Here is a 15,806-nt window from a genome sequence, read left to right as displayed (position 1 = left end):
CGCTCTACCACTTGAGCCACAGCGCCACTTCTGGCTTTTTTCCTTTTTGCTTATGTGGTGCTGGGGAATTGAACCCAGGGCCTCATGCATGCAAGGCAAGCGCTCTACCACTGAGCCACCTTCCCAGCCCCTAAAGAACCTCTTCTGTTATGCCTCTATCTAATAAAACGAAACAACCCCCCTGCCCCTGCCCCAAACTCTATCTTTACAGAGTCAAGATTGCTGACTATTGTTGTGATATGAACCAAGATCCTGGGGTTTTCTGGGCTGTCCCACAGTCCATTCTACCTCCAGTGAAAGAGCCCCTTCATGGAGTCATGGGATGTTTTTCTACCTGTGCGCATTACGCTGTTCCATCTGTGGTCTGACAGTACCCCTGCTGCTTCTCGCTCGTTTGGAAGCATTCCTATTCTGTACCAGGAGGTTGGTGCTCTGCTTCTTTTTTTTTTTCTTTGGGTCCGGTTGTGGGGCCTGAACTCTGGGCCTGACTGTCCCTCAGTTCTTCAGCTCAAGGCTAGTGCTCTACCACTTGAGCCACAGCACCACTTCCGGCTTTTTTCTTTTTGCTTATGTGGTGCTGAGGAATCAAACCCAGGGCCTCAGGCATGCAAGGCAAGCACTCTACCACTGAGCCACCTTCCCAGCCCATGCTCTGCTTCTTCTAAACTTCCTGACCCATCTCTTCATGGCCGTTCCCCTGCCCTGACCACTTCGGCTTTCTTATCTAGCTCTCCATATCACTCAATATGTCCATCTTGTATTCTAGAAGGGTTTTCACTGCTTCAGTCCTCCTGCTATGGCAAGCCTGTGTCATCCAGTACTTCACACAGAAATAGGGTGACCTGTCACACTTTGCCAGGAAAATCAGGAGTAAATAGATACTGTCCACTGCGAAGGAAGGAGTGAGTTATGGCATGTCTTGAGTGCTGTTGTAATGAATAAATAGGTCTTGAGTGAATGAACACATGAATGAGTGGCTGTGATCAGCACTTGACCTCTTGCACAGCCTTCCATCATGAGACAGGGAGAAAGAGGTCCAAGTGTCGGAACCATGGCTGCTAATCCTGTCCCCCAGGTTCACAGCCACACTCAACAATGAAGACCCCAAGCTGCACACAAAGGGAGAAAGACTCATGTAAGAAGTGCTACACGGCCCCCCCTCCCGCCCCCGCCCTGGGGTCTACTGGTTGTCTATCCACTTCCATCACAGGAGGTGGTTTGGTTTTCATTGCAGTGGATTATGGTGATCACTGTGACTAAGCACTTGTCCGAGGCTTTCCAAGAGCTCATGGCCACTTGTATCTATCGTTTGATGTGAAGAGGGTTATGACTGCTCTCTCGTCTGACATGAGAGGGCCTGCCATTTGGCTCAGAAACAACTTATCTCCAGCAGTTGGCATCCAGGCCCCACGATGCATTTCATTATAGACCAAGAAGCCCAGCTTTCTGATCTGGGGGATGGAGGCGGAGCATTTTAGAAAGCCCCACCCCTTCTCATTAATTTGTCCCTTTCTGTTTCTGTCAGAAATAAGAAAAAGCATAGCTACTCAGGAGGCTGAGTTTTGAGGATTGGGGTTCAAAGCCAGCCTGGGCAGAAAAATCTGTGTGATTCTTACCTCTTATTAACTACCAAAAAGCCAGATGTGAAATTGCGGCTCAAGTGGTAGAGCACCAGCCTTGAGCAAAAAGGCTAAGGGACAGTGCCCAGGCCCTGAGTTCAAGCCCCAAAGGCGTGGGGGGGATGGCAGGGAAAGGACGGGCAGAGGGGAGGGGAGGAGAAAGGTTCAGGCTGCAGCTGTCTAGCTGCTGTGCGGTTTTGGGTCAGAGGAGGCCACACACACACTTCCTGGTGTGCCTCAGAGACCCTGAAGCTCACTGGACAATACAACCATGTTCCTCTGGTACGAAGAAGATGGCCTGAGTCTGTGGGGGGCAAGGCCAGAGGCTGCCAGGGGAAACCCAGGAAACCAGAGGGGTTCCTTGGAAGTGTACAGAAGCTAGTTCAAGTAGTCAGGTGTCCAGCTGCTGACCGAAGCAAAGGGTGAAGGTCCCTTTGAAGATGCAAAATTAGCTTTCTTCTTCCCTCTGTTGTTCCATCCTCTGTATTTTACCCAAGTCTGAGATAGGAGGAGAGAAATGGAACAAGACATTGCAAGTCAGTATAGCGCTGTTGAATCAGTCAAGAGCAACCTGAATAGCCTAGGCATAGCTCCATGCTTATGCCATGTTATCGCTGGGAGACAGACCTAGAAGATCAAGGGAGCCCGCTTAAGTCTCTTGGATTTGCATCCGGTGCTATGGTGTAACATCCAGCCATGGAACTCTTCCCTTCAAAGACAGGCTGGTACTTGGGTTAGCCTGGGCCCACTGGTTGCAGGTAACAGAAACTGCCACTTGACAATGTAAGCCGAAAGAAGGGGGTTTGTTGGAGAGATAATATGGATAGGCTGAAAAGTCAGAGAAGAGTTGAAAAATTAGGTGCTGGGCGAAAGAGGATGTAAGGCAGTGGTGAGGAGCTGCATCATAAGAGGTCAGGCTCAGAACCCTGCCAGCCAGAGGCCTGATTCCTCAAGTTTCAGTTTCCAGGCAGGGGTGGGGTTTGCCTGGCTCTGGTGGGAGTTCCAACACCATGAAGGATGGAGCAGGGACAGTTCTTGAAAGGAAGAGTACGATTGCAACCAGAAGGTGAAGGGCTCAGGCAAGAAAAGGGGCAGACACTGCTAGACTGCGTCAGAGCTACCACAGAACAGCTCATTGGCTTCTTTGGTCTTTGTGAGCATAGGCATTCATTCACTGCACCTACCAGGAGTCAGACGATGTACTAGATGCTGGAAGGGGATATGCGTGTCTGGGAAGAGTCGAGCACTGGCTGCTTTCCCCTCAGCGCTGCTCCACTGAGACCTCAGGACTCTACTCCTTGTCCGAGCAAGTCTGGGACCTGTTCTTAAATTGTCCTCTGGTTAGAAAGTTCTTTATATTTTACTAGCCCAGCTTCTAGTCAGTAGTAATTACTTCTTGTAATTTTTTTTCCTATAAGTATTTATCCAAATAATGCGGTATATTATATTCCAATGCCTTGGTGCTTCCGAAGTCTATTTTGCCTGGGAAGTTGGCTGTGCCATGATCCCTGGCTAAATTTCCAGACTCCTCTGGCCCCATAATGTTCTGTGTTCAGTGGTGGTGTCACTGGGAGAAAGTTCAGGGTTATGGACATGGTGCGTAGCTGGTGATGCTGGTGGTTGTCTGCTCTTCTCTGGGCCTTCATTCTTCCCTCTGTCAACTGAAATAATCCTGTCCCACCTATGATCCTCATCAGAATCATAGGGGGTTGGGGTGGGGAGCGGGGACCACGTTCAAAGGCTCTGAAAGGTTAAAAGAGTTCTTCCAGCCCAAAGGAGTATCAGGATTCTGTGGCTTTAGCCAAGAGGAATGAGCAAAAGAGGTGAGATGTAAATAATAAAAATGATCATAGCAATTGTAATCCAGTCTGATCCAGTGTATTCACCTGTATCGCTTCACATAATGCCCACCCCTAAGCCCATTAGGAGATAATAATGCTATTTCCATTTTTAAAATTTATTTTTTAAAATGATCTTTAGTTGGAGCAAAGGGTTTCGATTCACCGTGTAGTAGTGGTTCGCGAGCACACGGCATCTTGATCAGTGTCACCCCTCCCATCAGTCTTCCCCCTCTCGCCCAATCCTACTCATCCCTTCAAATTACCTGGCTCCATCTTTACATTTGCACGTTGAATATTATGACTGTGTTTGCCCGCCCTTCCTCTCTCCATTCGTCTGCTCCTCCTGTCCTTGACCACACATGTGCTTCGGCTTCCTGGTATTCACTTTGTGACACTGTAAGTTAGTTGTTTGAAGGGCTAGTTCCACTTTACAGATGGAGAAACTTGAGGCTACAAAATTGTAATATCTTGTCCAAGGGAACGTGATTGACTGAAGAAAGCCCTGATTTGAATAAAAATTTGTTTGTTTTATCTCCCTAATGGTACCAATAAATGTTATTCCCCTTATGACTGCTTGAGATTCCTCAGATCCCTTAATTCTGGGATGGGAAGTTCCCTTGTGAATACAGGTTTAAAAAAGATAGATACCAAAGTCAGACCGTCTCAACTTTCAGATTTGTCTCCTGTGCTTCCTAGCTATGTGGTCTGAGATGTATTTATTCTTTGTGACCTTTAGGTACCTTACTATGAAATGATAGCAACTGTGGTTCCCTATTGACAAGATTGTTTAGCAGAAACACATTTGAAAAGTTGTAATAATAATCATTTGTAATTGGATGGTGAATGACTGAATTGAAAGCTGGGGTCTAGGTGAACATGATGCAAGTCTAGCAAATCCAGTGGAATGAGAGAGGGTAAATTCTTAAGGGTTTCCTTCCCGATACCCCCAGCTTCTCCACATGGGTGCTTGCTTGACTTTGTCCGGTTCTCACATGCATTTGATTTGGTTTGCTGTACATTCTTTAAAAATCTAAAAATTCGATTACATTTTGTTTTGATGCCCAGGCCAAGAAATTAGGTTTCATGATCAAATCTATATATCAGACTTTTTCCAATAAAACTGGAGAATGTGTAATCACAGGCTCACTTTCTTGCCTGTCACCCACCCACTGTGACTGATCATAATAGCTACTTTCTGTACAGGGAGGGGCAACCCTTCCACATGTTCTTGAAAAGCTTTGGGCCCAGGATCCTGCTCAAGACTCATCAGCTTGAGAGAGCTAAGGGAGAAGATAGACAGACAGACAGACAGACAGATAGATAGATAGATAGATAGACAGACCTACAGAGATAGAAATAAAGAAATAGATATTGATATGAGTATGTGCGTGCTGGTACTGGGGATTGAACTTACAGCCTGGATGCTGTCTCTGAGCTTTTTCACTCCAGGCTAACACTCTACCGCTTGAAGCAGAGCTCCAGTTTGTCTTTTGCTGGTTAATTGGAGATAAGAGTCTTTCAGACTTTTCTGCCCGGGCTGGCTTTGAACCATAAATCCTCAGATCTCAAGTTCTTGAACGGCTAGGATTACAGGCGTGAGCCACTATTGCACAGCCAATACTTTTAATTTAAAAAAAAATTCTGTCCTGGAATTTTGCCTATTCTTCCACCTGCCTTACTGTGTCGCCAAGATAAAAAGGAGAACTGGGGAGGAAGGGATGGAAAACATGTTGTACCTTAATTAATCTGTGGGAGGAGATGGGCTGAGAGAGATGGGCTGGCTGGGCTGGCTTGCAGCTCGGCATTGATCACGCCTGTGTCCCCTGACCTGAGGCCCTGCTGGACGGAAGAGCCAGGCTGCTGGGAACGGCCTTGCTGTGATGGACCATTCCTGGGGAAAGTGGTTATTGATGAAGGGGCTTAAGTGGTGTTGGAGAATACCAGCCCTTGAGCTAATGCTGTGGGCCTCTGCCATGAACCTCCATCTCTGGGTCCTACCCATTGTTGGATTCAGGACCTGAAAGTCATAGGGTTCTGTGCATGTGAATCGAGGAGTCTTCTTACTTCTCTCTCCCCTTCTTCCAGACTCTGGCCTAGGAGTTAGAAATCTGTCTGTCCAGGTCTTCTGAGCTTAAACACGGAGGCTAATTTCAGCAGCATTGCTACCAATTCTGGGGACGTTAGGTTTGGTGTGGATAATGGCCATTTAGGAGCTGTTATAAAGGTAAAATTCAGGAAGAAAATGTGGACCCAGAACTTTGAAAGAAAAGGAAGGAAAGTTAAATGTAAACAAAAAAGTCAAGATAGGGAGTAAGCAGATTAAGCATCTTCTTATGTCTTAGTAGACTATTAAGAGGTAAAGAATTTTTAGGGATCATCTCCCAATAGTCCTCAGTCCCAGACTTGTATTAGAATTTCCTGGAAATACATTTACATGCACTCCCTTCGGAAGTTCTTTGGAAAGGCAATTCTGTAGCACTATAGGAAGAAGCAGTTCAGCCTCGCCTGTTGTCAAAGGCAAGTAACTACCCAGGTTGAAAAGAAAGCAGCTTTGTCAGGTGTAGCTGGCTGTAGCCCACCAGAGAGTTTCCCAGACTTGAAGACTGGCAAGTGTTAAGTGTTCCACAGGAGCTAGCCAAGCTAGCGCTGACTCTAGATGCTCATATCCACTTAGTAGAACAATGAACCGAGAGCCACTCTCTCAGCCACAGCTAGATGCTATTTAATGCTCATATTCTTGTACCACTAAAATTGTCTCAACTGCTCTACCTCCACTTTATTTGCCAACCAGGAGTGATGGTGGTAGTTAAGTAATAAGAACAGTAGCCTGAAAAAAGTCAAGTGTAAATGAAGTATAAAACTCAGGGCATCAGATAAAAGATTTGAGAAACTTGTATGATAAAAACTTAGAAATATGAAATATTATTGCCAGGTGCTGGTGGCTTACACCCATAATCCTAGATATTAAGGAGGCTGAGATCTGCAGATTGCAGTTTGAAGTCAGCCCGAGGAAGGAAAGTCTGTGAGACTCTTATCTGCAATTAGCCACCAGAAAACTGGAAGTGATGCTGTGGTTCAAAATGGTAGAGTGCTAGCCTTGAGCAGAAAACGCTCAGGGATAGCACCCACGTCCTGAGTTCAAGCCCTATGACCACCACCACCACCAATAAAAAAGGAATATCAACTCTTTGTGGACAACATCATAGTTTTCAGCCAAGTGAGAAAGTTAATGTTTATGGTTGTTATTGCCGTATTATTGTTAGAAGATTTGGAGACCACAGTCTCAACTAAAGCAATGAGAGAATGGAGTTTAGAGTGGATGTGTTTAATGTCCCTCCCCCAACACTTGTTTATGGTGATTCCAGGTGTGATTTGGAGGTTTATGAAATTCATGAGAAAGCAGCTCTTCACTAAAGAGTTCAAATATTACAACAGTCATCAGTATTTGAGTCTTCCTTATTTTTTTGGATTTTTATTCAAGGAGATATAGGTTTTTTTTTTCTTCATTTGGCTACCCATACAAAAGACTGTAGGATGTACTGAAATACACTCAAATACTTAAAAAAAAAAAAACCCTGCCCTAGGCCTAGAATCTGTTCAAATTCCGCCTTTCCTTCCTTCCCTCCTTCCCTCTTTACCTTCTTCCTTTCTTCCCTTCCTCCCTTCCTCCCTTTCTCCCTCGCTCCCTCATTTCTCCCTCCCTTCTGTGTTTTAGCATCCTCTATCCAAATTAAAATATCTGTTTCTTATTCCCTTTGATTTTCCAAAGGAGAATAAAGTCAATAGGGAGTCTTAGTCTTCCAGTCAATAATCTTTGATACATTTATCTAAATGGACATTCTTCATGTGCTTGTATCCACATAGTAATTAAAAGGACCCTCCAACAGTATTGAAGATAGGTAGTTTTTGAACTTACTGCTTAATTAGTTCAGGTTTGTTCTGTGGCTTCCCATCATTATGTACTCAATACTACTCTAGAGAGCATCCTACTGATGCTGGAAAAAAGAGGCCCTGCCCCCATGCGTGGATGTGTGGACTTCAGGTTACGTCATCAGCTAGTGGTATCCGAAATACAAAGCTGGCCATACTTTCAGAGAGCTTGTTCTGTGATTGGTAGCTCTTCAAACTTGAATACACACCAAACCTTAACACATGTCCTTGGGGTATCTTGGTCCTTTCTTCTTTTGTATCCTTAGGCTACTTAGAATTTCAACCCAAATGAAATGTCTGGGTTTGTTTGCTTGTTTGTTTGTTTGGTTGGTTGGTTTTGTTTTTAAGGCCTCCTGCCCAAAGGAGCCTTGGTGTTATTTAACCATGTTCTGGGTTGCCATTGTCATTTGGGTGAAATGAAGAATGGTTGCTTTTCTGACGAGAGTTCTTCCATGGAGCTGAGGAAGGAGCGCCAGCCTCTCAGGCCCCCAGGGCCCTTTAGATGAAGGGGGCGTGTGAGAACAGGTGTCAGGGGTGGCAGCCCCTGCACTGGCTTTACCTCATGAAGTGGCAAAGCAGTCTCCTGTAGGAGATCTGATCAGAAGGACTTTCATAGTTCCTGACTGTTTATGTTGGATTTCCTTCCAGGGTAATTCTGGTAAATACACAGGATGCTGGATGGAAGTTTGGCCCCTTATTAGACCACAATATATATCTTTTCCTTTAAATGCCGGTGGGAATCTGGTCTCCAATTCAAGGGATCGTGGATATTTTAAGTTATTTTTAGCTATGGAAGGCACTTTGAAAAACAGCAAGCTGTGATTGCAATGGAAAAATCCAAGAATAGTAAAAACTAATCAGACTGTGAATTTCTTGTCAATAGGGATTTTATTTTGTTACTAACTCATTCAAGAAGTATTTATCAAGTATCTTTAATATGTCAAGCAATAAGACAGAGTTAAGACCCTGAGGTAACTTGTGTAATTTTGTTAATCTTTACATCCCTACTGCCTAACATAGTATCTGACATGAACTAAATTTTCAATAAATGATTGCTAATTTAAATACAAAAGATTACCAAATACATCCTTTTCTGTTTATAAACTTAGGTCAGTCTGTACCTTTGAGCTTTATGGTACAAATAATAGCATTCATAACAAATTGTAGAAGCTAATACTTATTTAATAAATGTCACATCTTTTATATTCATTAGCTTATGGGCTCAGGGTATTCCTCTATTTGACCTAAGATTTGTAAAGATATTTCCAGGCATGTTTTAAAATCAATATTCCTTTTTTTTAAATGGAGTTTCAATTAAATTGTGATATGGGCTAGTTGTAACTTGTTTTGAATGCTATTCCCTGAGCCCTAAATGGGTGCTTAATACCCACGGTGTGTTCCTCATTTTCATCTTGTAGAATGCCCACAGGTTGGTTCTGTTCCTCTGAACTAGATGCAACCTAAAAATTATGTACTCAGGTGCTTCATCTAGGAAGGTCTTGAATCAAGTACCGTAGGTTTGCTTTTCCTCTATAACAATTGAAGTTGCTGTATAATTTTGCTTTGGTATATATGCCTGCAAGACTTTTTTTAAACTTAATTTTGTTTTCTTTTGTAGTAAGATTCTAGCATGAATATTTTGATGAAATAATTAAAACAATACCAATTATCTGTGTAATTCTTCAAAGTAATCATAGCTGCTTGTACTGTTTTGCTAAGAGCAGCTTGTGGATTACATTATGTATACAATAACAACATAAAACCTTTAAAAGTACAGAACTCATAGTACTCAAACATTTATAAAGTATTTTAAATTAATTTTTAATGAGTTTTAATATTTTAATATTGTACTGATCTTAAGTAAGAAAGTTGTTCTTGTTCTAGGCATTAGTGTACAATATTATTTCATGGGATATCATTTAATTAAAATACATTAATTTATGTGTGGGTTTATTAGCTTTATCCCTAAAGCAGAGAGAACCTCCACATGACTTTATGAAAAATGTAGATGAAGGTTTTGGCATCACTAATAAAACTAAATTAGAATATGTAAAATGGGTTAACTTTTCTAACTTTTACAGGAAAGAATTTTAAAATGCTGATTTGACATACAAATACTCAAGTGCACTTTTCAGCAAAAAAATTAAACTCCTCCTATTTTCCTAATTTCCTTTGGCTTTATTAGGTTTTACCTGATTTGTTCTTGTCTAAAGACATTTTCTCTTGTTTCTGTAATTCTTGGAGTCATTTTGATGCAGGAATATTGTAGTGAATTTTTTTTTTGGTAACATTTGGAAATAGTTAACTACCCTCACTCACTACAGCCCACTTTGAATACTGATGTAACAAATGAGAAACACCTTATTGAATAGTACACGTTCTTGGCTGATTTTGCTTAGCCCTAACTTAGATTTTTATGCTCCTCTGATTTGGGACCTGGCTGTTTGTGAACTTTTGCTGCAGTTCTGAACATCTTTCATATTTTAAGAATTAGCATTGATATAGCCTTAACCTTAGTATTATGGAACTCATTAGCTTATTTCTCTCTTAAAAAAATGTTTAGTCAGACCCAGCTGCCTAATGGATAAGGCATTGGTCCTCTTAAAATAAAAAAAAATTGTTTAAATCTCTCAATTTAGACAAGGAGGGAAAAAAATGAGAAGGATTGGCAAGGTCCAGCTTTTCAGTTTTAGTTAAATGTTCTAGGTAGCAGTGCACAACACCTTTTGTTTTAACAATCTTGTTTGTCACGGAGAGAACTTCAATAGAGTCTTGTTTCTCCGTTTTCCAACAGAAAAGAAAACAGACTCAAAATGCACGTGGAGGGGGGAACTGCCCTGAGATATTTTTTCTCTTTCTCCCTTTGTTAGCTATTTATATTCACACTTCTTCACTTCACTACATTCCTTAGTAAACAGCTTGCAGGGGGCTGATGTTTGTTAATGAACTGTCAATAAACACATGTTCTCCCTGACTTCTTAAAAAAAAGAAGAAAAGACTATTTTGGGGCAAGTGTGCTGGTTTCCAATTCTTGTTCACACCATGGAGACAGAGAAAGGAGTCTTGGCTGAGACCCCGGGTCTCAGAGCTGGGCACGGCTCACAGGCACGTGGTGGAGCCACAGTCCTGGTACAAGTGGGGAGGAAAGTGGCAGATTTCCATAGAGAAGGTGCCAGCAGCTATTAGGAAGAAGTCGGGAAGTGTTTGGAAACAGAGCTGCCAGCATTCCCAACAAAGCTGGAGGAGAAGAGTCTCCAAAGAACAAAAGGCGAAGCACAACACACTCAGGGCCAGGACCATACAGTGTAGTGGGTGATGTGTAACCACGTCTTTGTGGAAATAAATGAACTGTGTTCATTTTCTTGTCTTTCTCTTATTCTTTCTTTGGCTCTTCTCTCGGTAGCTACATATGTCCAGTGAAATGTCTAATGGAGTTTCTCTGATTCTTGGTCATTTGAAACATCAGTCTCCCCCCTCATGCCCCCCTGCCGTGGTCCAACCCAGTGATAGTTGGGAGGAAGGAGGGCAGTAACAACCCAGCTGGGCACACTGAAGGAGACACTAGCCTGCCTTTTTGCTTTTGGCACAGACTCCAATATAAATCAACACCAGCAACTTAGAACAGCCTTTAACCAAAACCATCTATAATTCAATTGGTATTATTACTACCTTCTATTCATTTGGAAACAAATTGTCCCAAGAGCAACAATTTTGGGGATTTTTATTTTGGAGGAAAAAACAAAAGTTGAATTTTCCAGGATCCTGGTCTCTCACCCCCCCCACCCTTAAAATTTTCCTGCATTGTTAGGAAAGAAAAGTCTAGTCTAACTCACAAATGCATCCTTATTCTCATGTATATTTGATACTGGCCCCAGTCTAATCTGATAAAGTGCACTTTGCCTGTGGTGTCTTACAATAAGCTGGCTGCATTAGTGCCGGGAAAAATCAATACCGATTTATAATTTACCATCGCAAAAACCTATCACTTTTTATGACCCTCCATCCCGGCTCATTAATATTACATTAAAACACACACACCCACTGCAAGCAGGGAGGGGGCTGTAAGCTTGTCAGGTTTACGGCCATAAAGAAACCTTTAATTGGGCTTAGTTTGGGAATTCAAGCACAGATTTTTGTCTATTTGTTTTATTTTTAATGTATGATGTTTACCTTGGTGGATATTTTAAAAGATGCATAATAATCCTATGCATTTCTCTGAAATGAAAGCAAAAAAGAATATCCCAGAAATTTTGACATATACTTTCACATAGTTCTTATAATATACATTTTAATAGTCTCCCAGTTGTATTTTTCTGTAGTCTCCACCCTTTCCCCCTTTCTTCTTCTTTTTCTTTTTTCTTTTTTTTCTGTTTTTGTGCATGTGGGGTTTCTTTCTATGTCCCTGAACATTCCAACTGATGGTATTTCTCTTATCTTTTTGGTTTGTCACAGTTGATATTTATCCCCCCTCCCTACTCCCACTCCAGATCATGAAGATGCTAAATGCCATCTTTTACATTGTCTGCTTCTCAAAGAAAAGATGCATATTTGTGTGTGGGTTTTTTTTTCTTACACAGTGAATAGAGAATATTACACTGACCCTGTTTGGAAACGGAACCATTTTCTTACTCCTTATTCTTCTCCATCAAAGCAGTGTGTGTGTGTGTGTGTGTGTGTGTGTGTGTGTGTGTGTGTGTGTGTGTGTGTGTGTGTGTGTGTGTGTGTGTGTGTGTGTGTGTGTGTGTGTGTGTGTGTGTGTGTGTGTGTGTGTGTGTGTGTGTGTGTGTGTGTGTGTGTGTGTGTGTGTGTGTGTGTGTGTGTGTGTGTGTTTCTTTCACCTTAAAAAAAGAAAAATTAAACCTTAGTCTTTCCTTAATCATTAGGCAAGCTTTGCCCTCGTGGGTTTTAAGACTTAAAAGTCTTATATTCAAATTCTTTCCAGATAAGGTTAAAAAAAAAAAGAAAGACAAAAAATGATGTCACTGTTTATGTTGGCAGCAATAAGGTGTTCTATTTATTTCATACTATTCAAATAGTTTCCAGGGAATTTTTCTTGTTCAAAAAAAATCACGAAGAGTCAACCTCGGGGCTGGGCTCCATCTCCCCGGTTGCTTGAAAGGTGAAGGCTTTCTCCCCGCTTTCAGGAAAGAGGTAAAATGAAGTAAAAAACCAAGAGCCAAAGAAAGAAAGAAGGAGAGAAAAGAAAGAAAAGGGCGGGGGGGGGGCCGAGGAGGGTGGACTGGAGCGTGTTCTCAAGTGTGCAGTAGGCCCACACCATGCAGCAAATACATGTCGTGATTGGGGTTTTAAAAGACGTCCGCCTGGCCCCTGACTGACAGGGCCTATTGATTTTGTAGGTTTCTGCCGTCATCGGTTTCCAGCCTCGCAGCGGCCACATGTCGGGGGTCAGGGCGCACCGGGGCGCAGTGAGCCAGCCCTCACCACTTCCCAAAGTGAAGGGCTGCTGAAAGAAAATCAATCATGTCATAAGTGAGAAGCATCAAAAATTTTTCCCCCGTATGGCCAAGGCCCATCAGTCTGTCTCCACTCAGTAGCTAAGGTTAGGCATCTGTCAAGTCAGACTAGGTGAAAAGTATTAGACATGTCTGTTAACCCGTGGGTAGACTGAAGGGAGCGAGGCTATCTCTTTGGCTATCCGGAGTGACAAGGTTGGCATTCGCTTGCTTGATTTTTTTTCTTTTCTTTTGGAAGCAGGAAGTGCCCATCTCTCCTCTTTCTAGCCTCTGCTGTGTGTCTCTTCTCCTCCCTCCTTCTTGAGGCCGCCTGGTTAGGGGCCTGAGACCCCGTTTATTTATAACTGGAGGAAGTCAAAATGGATTCTTTCCCCAGGCAGCCTGCTACGAGGCCGGTGTGCTTGCCTTTTTACCAAGCACAGTGTTATTTTTCCCTGAATGAAGCAGATTTTTTTTTCCTTTTTTCAAACCACTCCTTTCCAATCTGGCTTTGGAAACACATGCCAGGGATGCGTTTACTTGTGAAATGACTCATGCACCTAACATGGTAAGAGATTTTATTCGAGGACGCTGCTGAAGTGTCTGAAACTGATGGGTTGCTACATTTCCTTCCCATTCAACTAATTGGGGGAACAGAGTTACTCAGTCCTCTAGAGAAATGACCGGGATTGTGCCGTTGCTTGCAAAACACTTTTCTGCCCATTTCTTAGATCCTGAACTTAACATAATGAGATGATGGTAGAGTCCCAGTGAAAAGAAAACAATGCTTGGTGCCTAACTTGAAGGGAAGTCTGCAGTTCTCAATTTGACAATTTGCTGGATACAATGACAGAATAGATTTTGATTGATCTATTTTAGATTATATATTCTGTTAATCATTAGGGCTCAGGTGAATAGTTTCATTTCCCGTTTGTTGGTACGGAAGGAATGGATAGGGGAACTGGTTCTCAGGGTGGTCGCACCGTGTGGTTCACACCTACTGAGCGCCTCTGCTTTTTTTAGCTGTGTCTTTGTTGGTCCATGCTAGCTAACTCTCTGATAGTTGCTGTCATTTTAAGACCAGCTGGAACTCTCTTGAAGAAAAGCAGCTCTGAGAAACCCACAGGAGGCGTTTACTTGGGTGTTGGGGCTGATTTTAAAAAAAAGTCTCTTTCTGGGCTTGGGGTGAACATTCCAGAAATGGCAGAGGAACCTCAAAATGAATCGAACAGAGAGCTATGTTGTAACTTTCCACACCTAAATTGACATTCACTGCCTGAACCAAGATGTATACTCACTAATAAATATTTTAGCTCTCTATGCCTCGGTGATTACACTGGCCATTCCATACAGATAAAAAGACAAAATGTTTCTTTAATCAGTCCTGTGATGTGAGACCGTTAAGGTAATAGTGCTTGAAACTATTAGACTCTCAAAGATATTGACTGGCTTGGTTTGGGCATGGCGATTATAATTACATTTTTAGGTTACATTTTATGGGTTTCTACTAGTTATTCTAACATAAAAGAAATTGCTGTCCAGAATTTTAACAGAGGGGAGAATGATCTAGGTTGAAATCCTCAGCAATGTGGACAACAGGGGCTGCTAATACATGATCTAATTGTGATCAATACTTTCTTTTCTAGTTTCTGTAATGACGAGACCTTTGCAATAAAAACACAACCATCTTTTTGAAATCCACAGAATGATAAATGACCTAGGCCAACTGGAGGGGGGAGTTGTAGTGTATTTTACATTTCCAGTGATTTATTATGGGTTTGCACACATAGCTGGTGTGAAATCGAGCTCGGTGAAAAGAGGAAAAATAGCCAACAAAGAAATCCATTCTGCCTAAAACGCCTAGGTTTAAGTCATATTACCATTGATGTGAGCTAAGTACTCTCATTGAGAGGCTTAGCAGCCCTGGAGTATTTAGATTCCTTTTGTAACCTTACAGGAAAGAGGAAGAAAGGCAACAATGAACCACTACTTTGCTATGTATGAATGGCTAGGTCAGCCTAACTCATGTGTTACATGAAAAGGACCAATTTGATTCTGTCTTGACAATAAATGAAAGCTTTGAAGGTACTCTTAGCTGGGTCTATTTGCTTTCTGAGACAGTCTATGGGGCTGCCTCTGGAAAGCAGGTTATTTCAGGTGTAAGAAAGGAAATCTGTTCATTTCATTAACTATTAGGGACTTAACTTCCTTTGCTGTAAAGCAAAGTCCAATCAGGCCAGACCTCTTTCACCCTTATGGGGTACGCTGCTGTCCTAATCAAACCCAGCTGGCCATTCAGACTGGACAGGTAATGTTTTTTTGAGGAAGTCCAGTAGAGGTTTGTGAATTCTGTAGTAAAAAATGTGAAAAATGTGTCTACAGGAGCCCCTTTCAATTCCTACCCCAATTGTTTATGTCCAACTGTGTTTCTCATGTGGCTGTGGTTAAGTCACTCCATCTTTCCATTTTTGACTTCTGGGTATAAGTTGCCTGTGACATTTTGCTTTGGGCTAACACTTAGCATATACTATTACAGATGCCTGAAATCGTTCAGTCTTTCCCTATTTACTTTCCATCTTTCTTTCTGTGGTTCCTGCTTGTTCCTTTTCTCCTTCTTCCTTTTTTTTTAATCTTATCTCTTTTTTCCCCTCTCTTACAAAACCCTAAACTCTTTTGTTTAGAGAATCGGGGAAAATCTGAGGAAAAACACAATGCATTTACAACATTAGGACATTGGGATTGATAAGATATGTTTTGTGGCGTTCACCACCAAAAATTTTTCCCTATTAGCCCGAAAACATCCTATTTCCTTCCTTAGCAAACATAGCAGATAGTAAGCACTAAGTGTGAGACTTAGGACTCAAATTTCAATGTGTATGTGTTTTGTTATTGTTGTTGTTTGATTTAGTCAGGACTTCAGAAGAAGATACAGGAGGTGTAAGAGCATAAGTTCCTACACGATA

At 42.2% G+C, this 15,806-nt stretch overlaps 1 protein-coding gene across 6 annotated transcripts in view; it reads left to right on the top strand.

The window, feature by feature from the left end:
* Ebf1 (EBF transcription factor 1) overlaps nt 1-15,806 on the top strand; it is a 415,064-nt gene that overhangs the window by 131,719 nt on the left and 267,539 nt on the right. The gene's annotated exons all lie outside the window — the stretch shown is intronic.

This window comes from Dipodomys merriami, unplaced genomic scaffold (genome assembly GCF_024711535.1).
Source record: "Dipodomys merriami isolate MVZ:Mamm:240054 unplaced genomic scaffold, mDipMer1.0.p SCAF_44, whole genome shotgun sequence".
NCBI lineage: Eukaryota > Metazoa > Chordata > Mammalia > Rodentia > Heteromyidae > Dipodomys > Dipodomys merriami.
The sequence above is the reverse complement of the archived record's forward strand: the minus strand, read 5'-3'. Positions and strand labels throughout refer to the sequence as shown.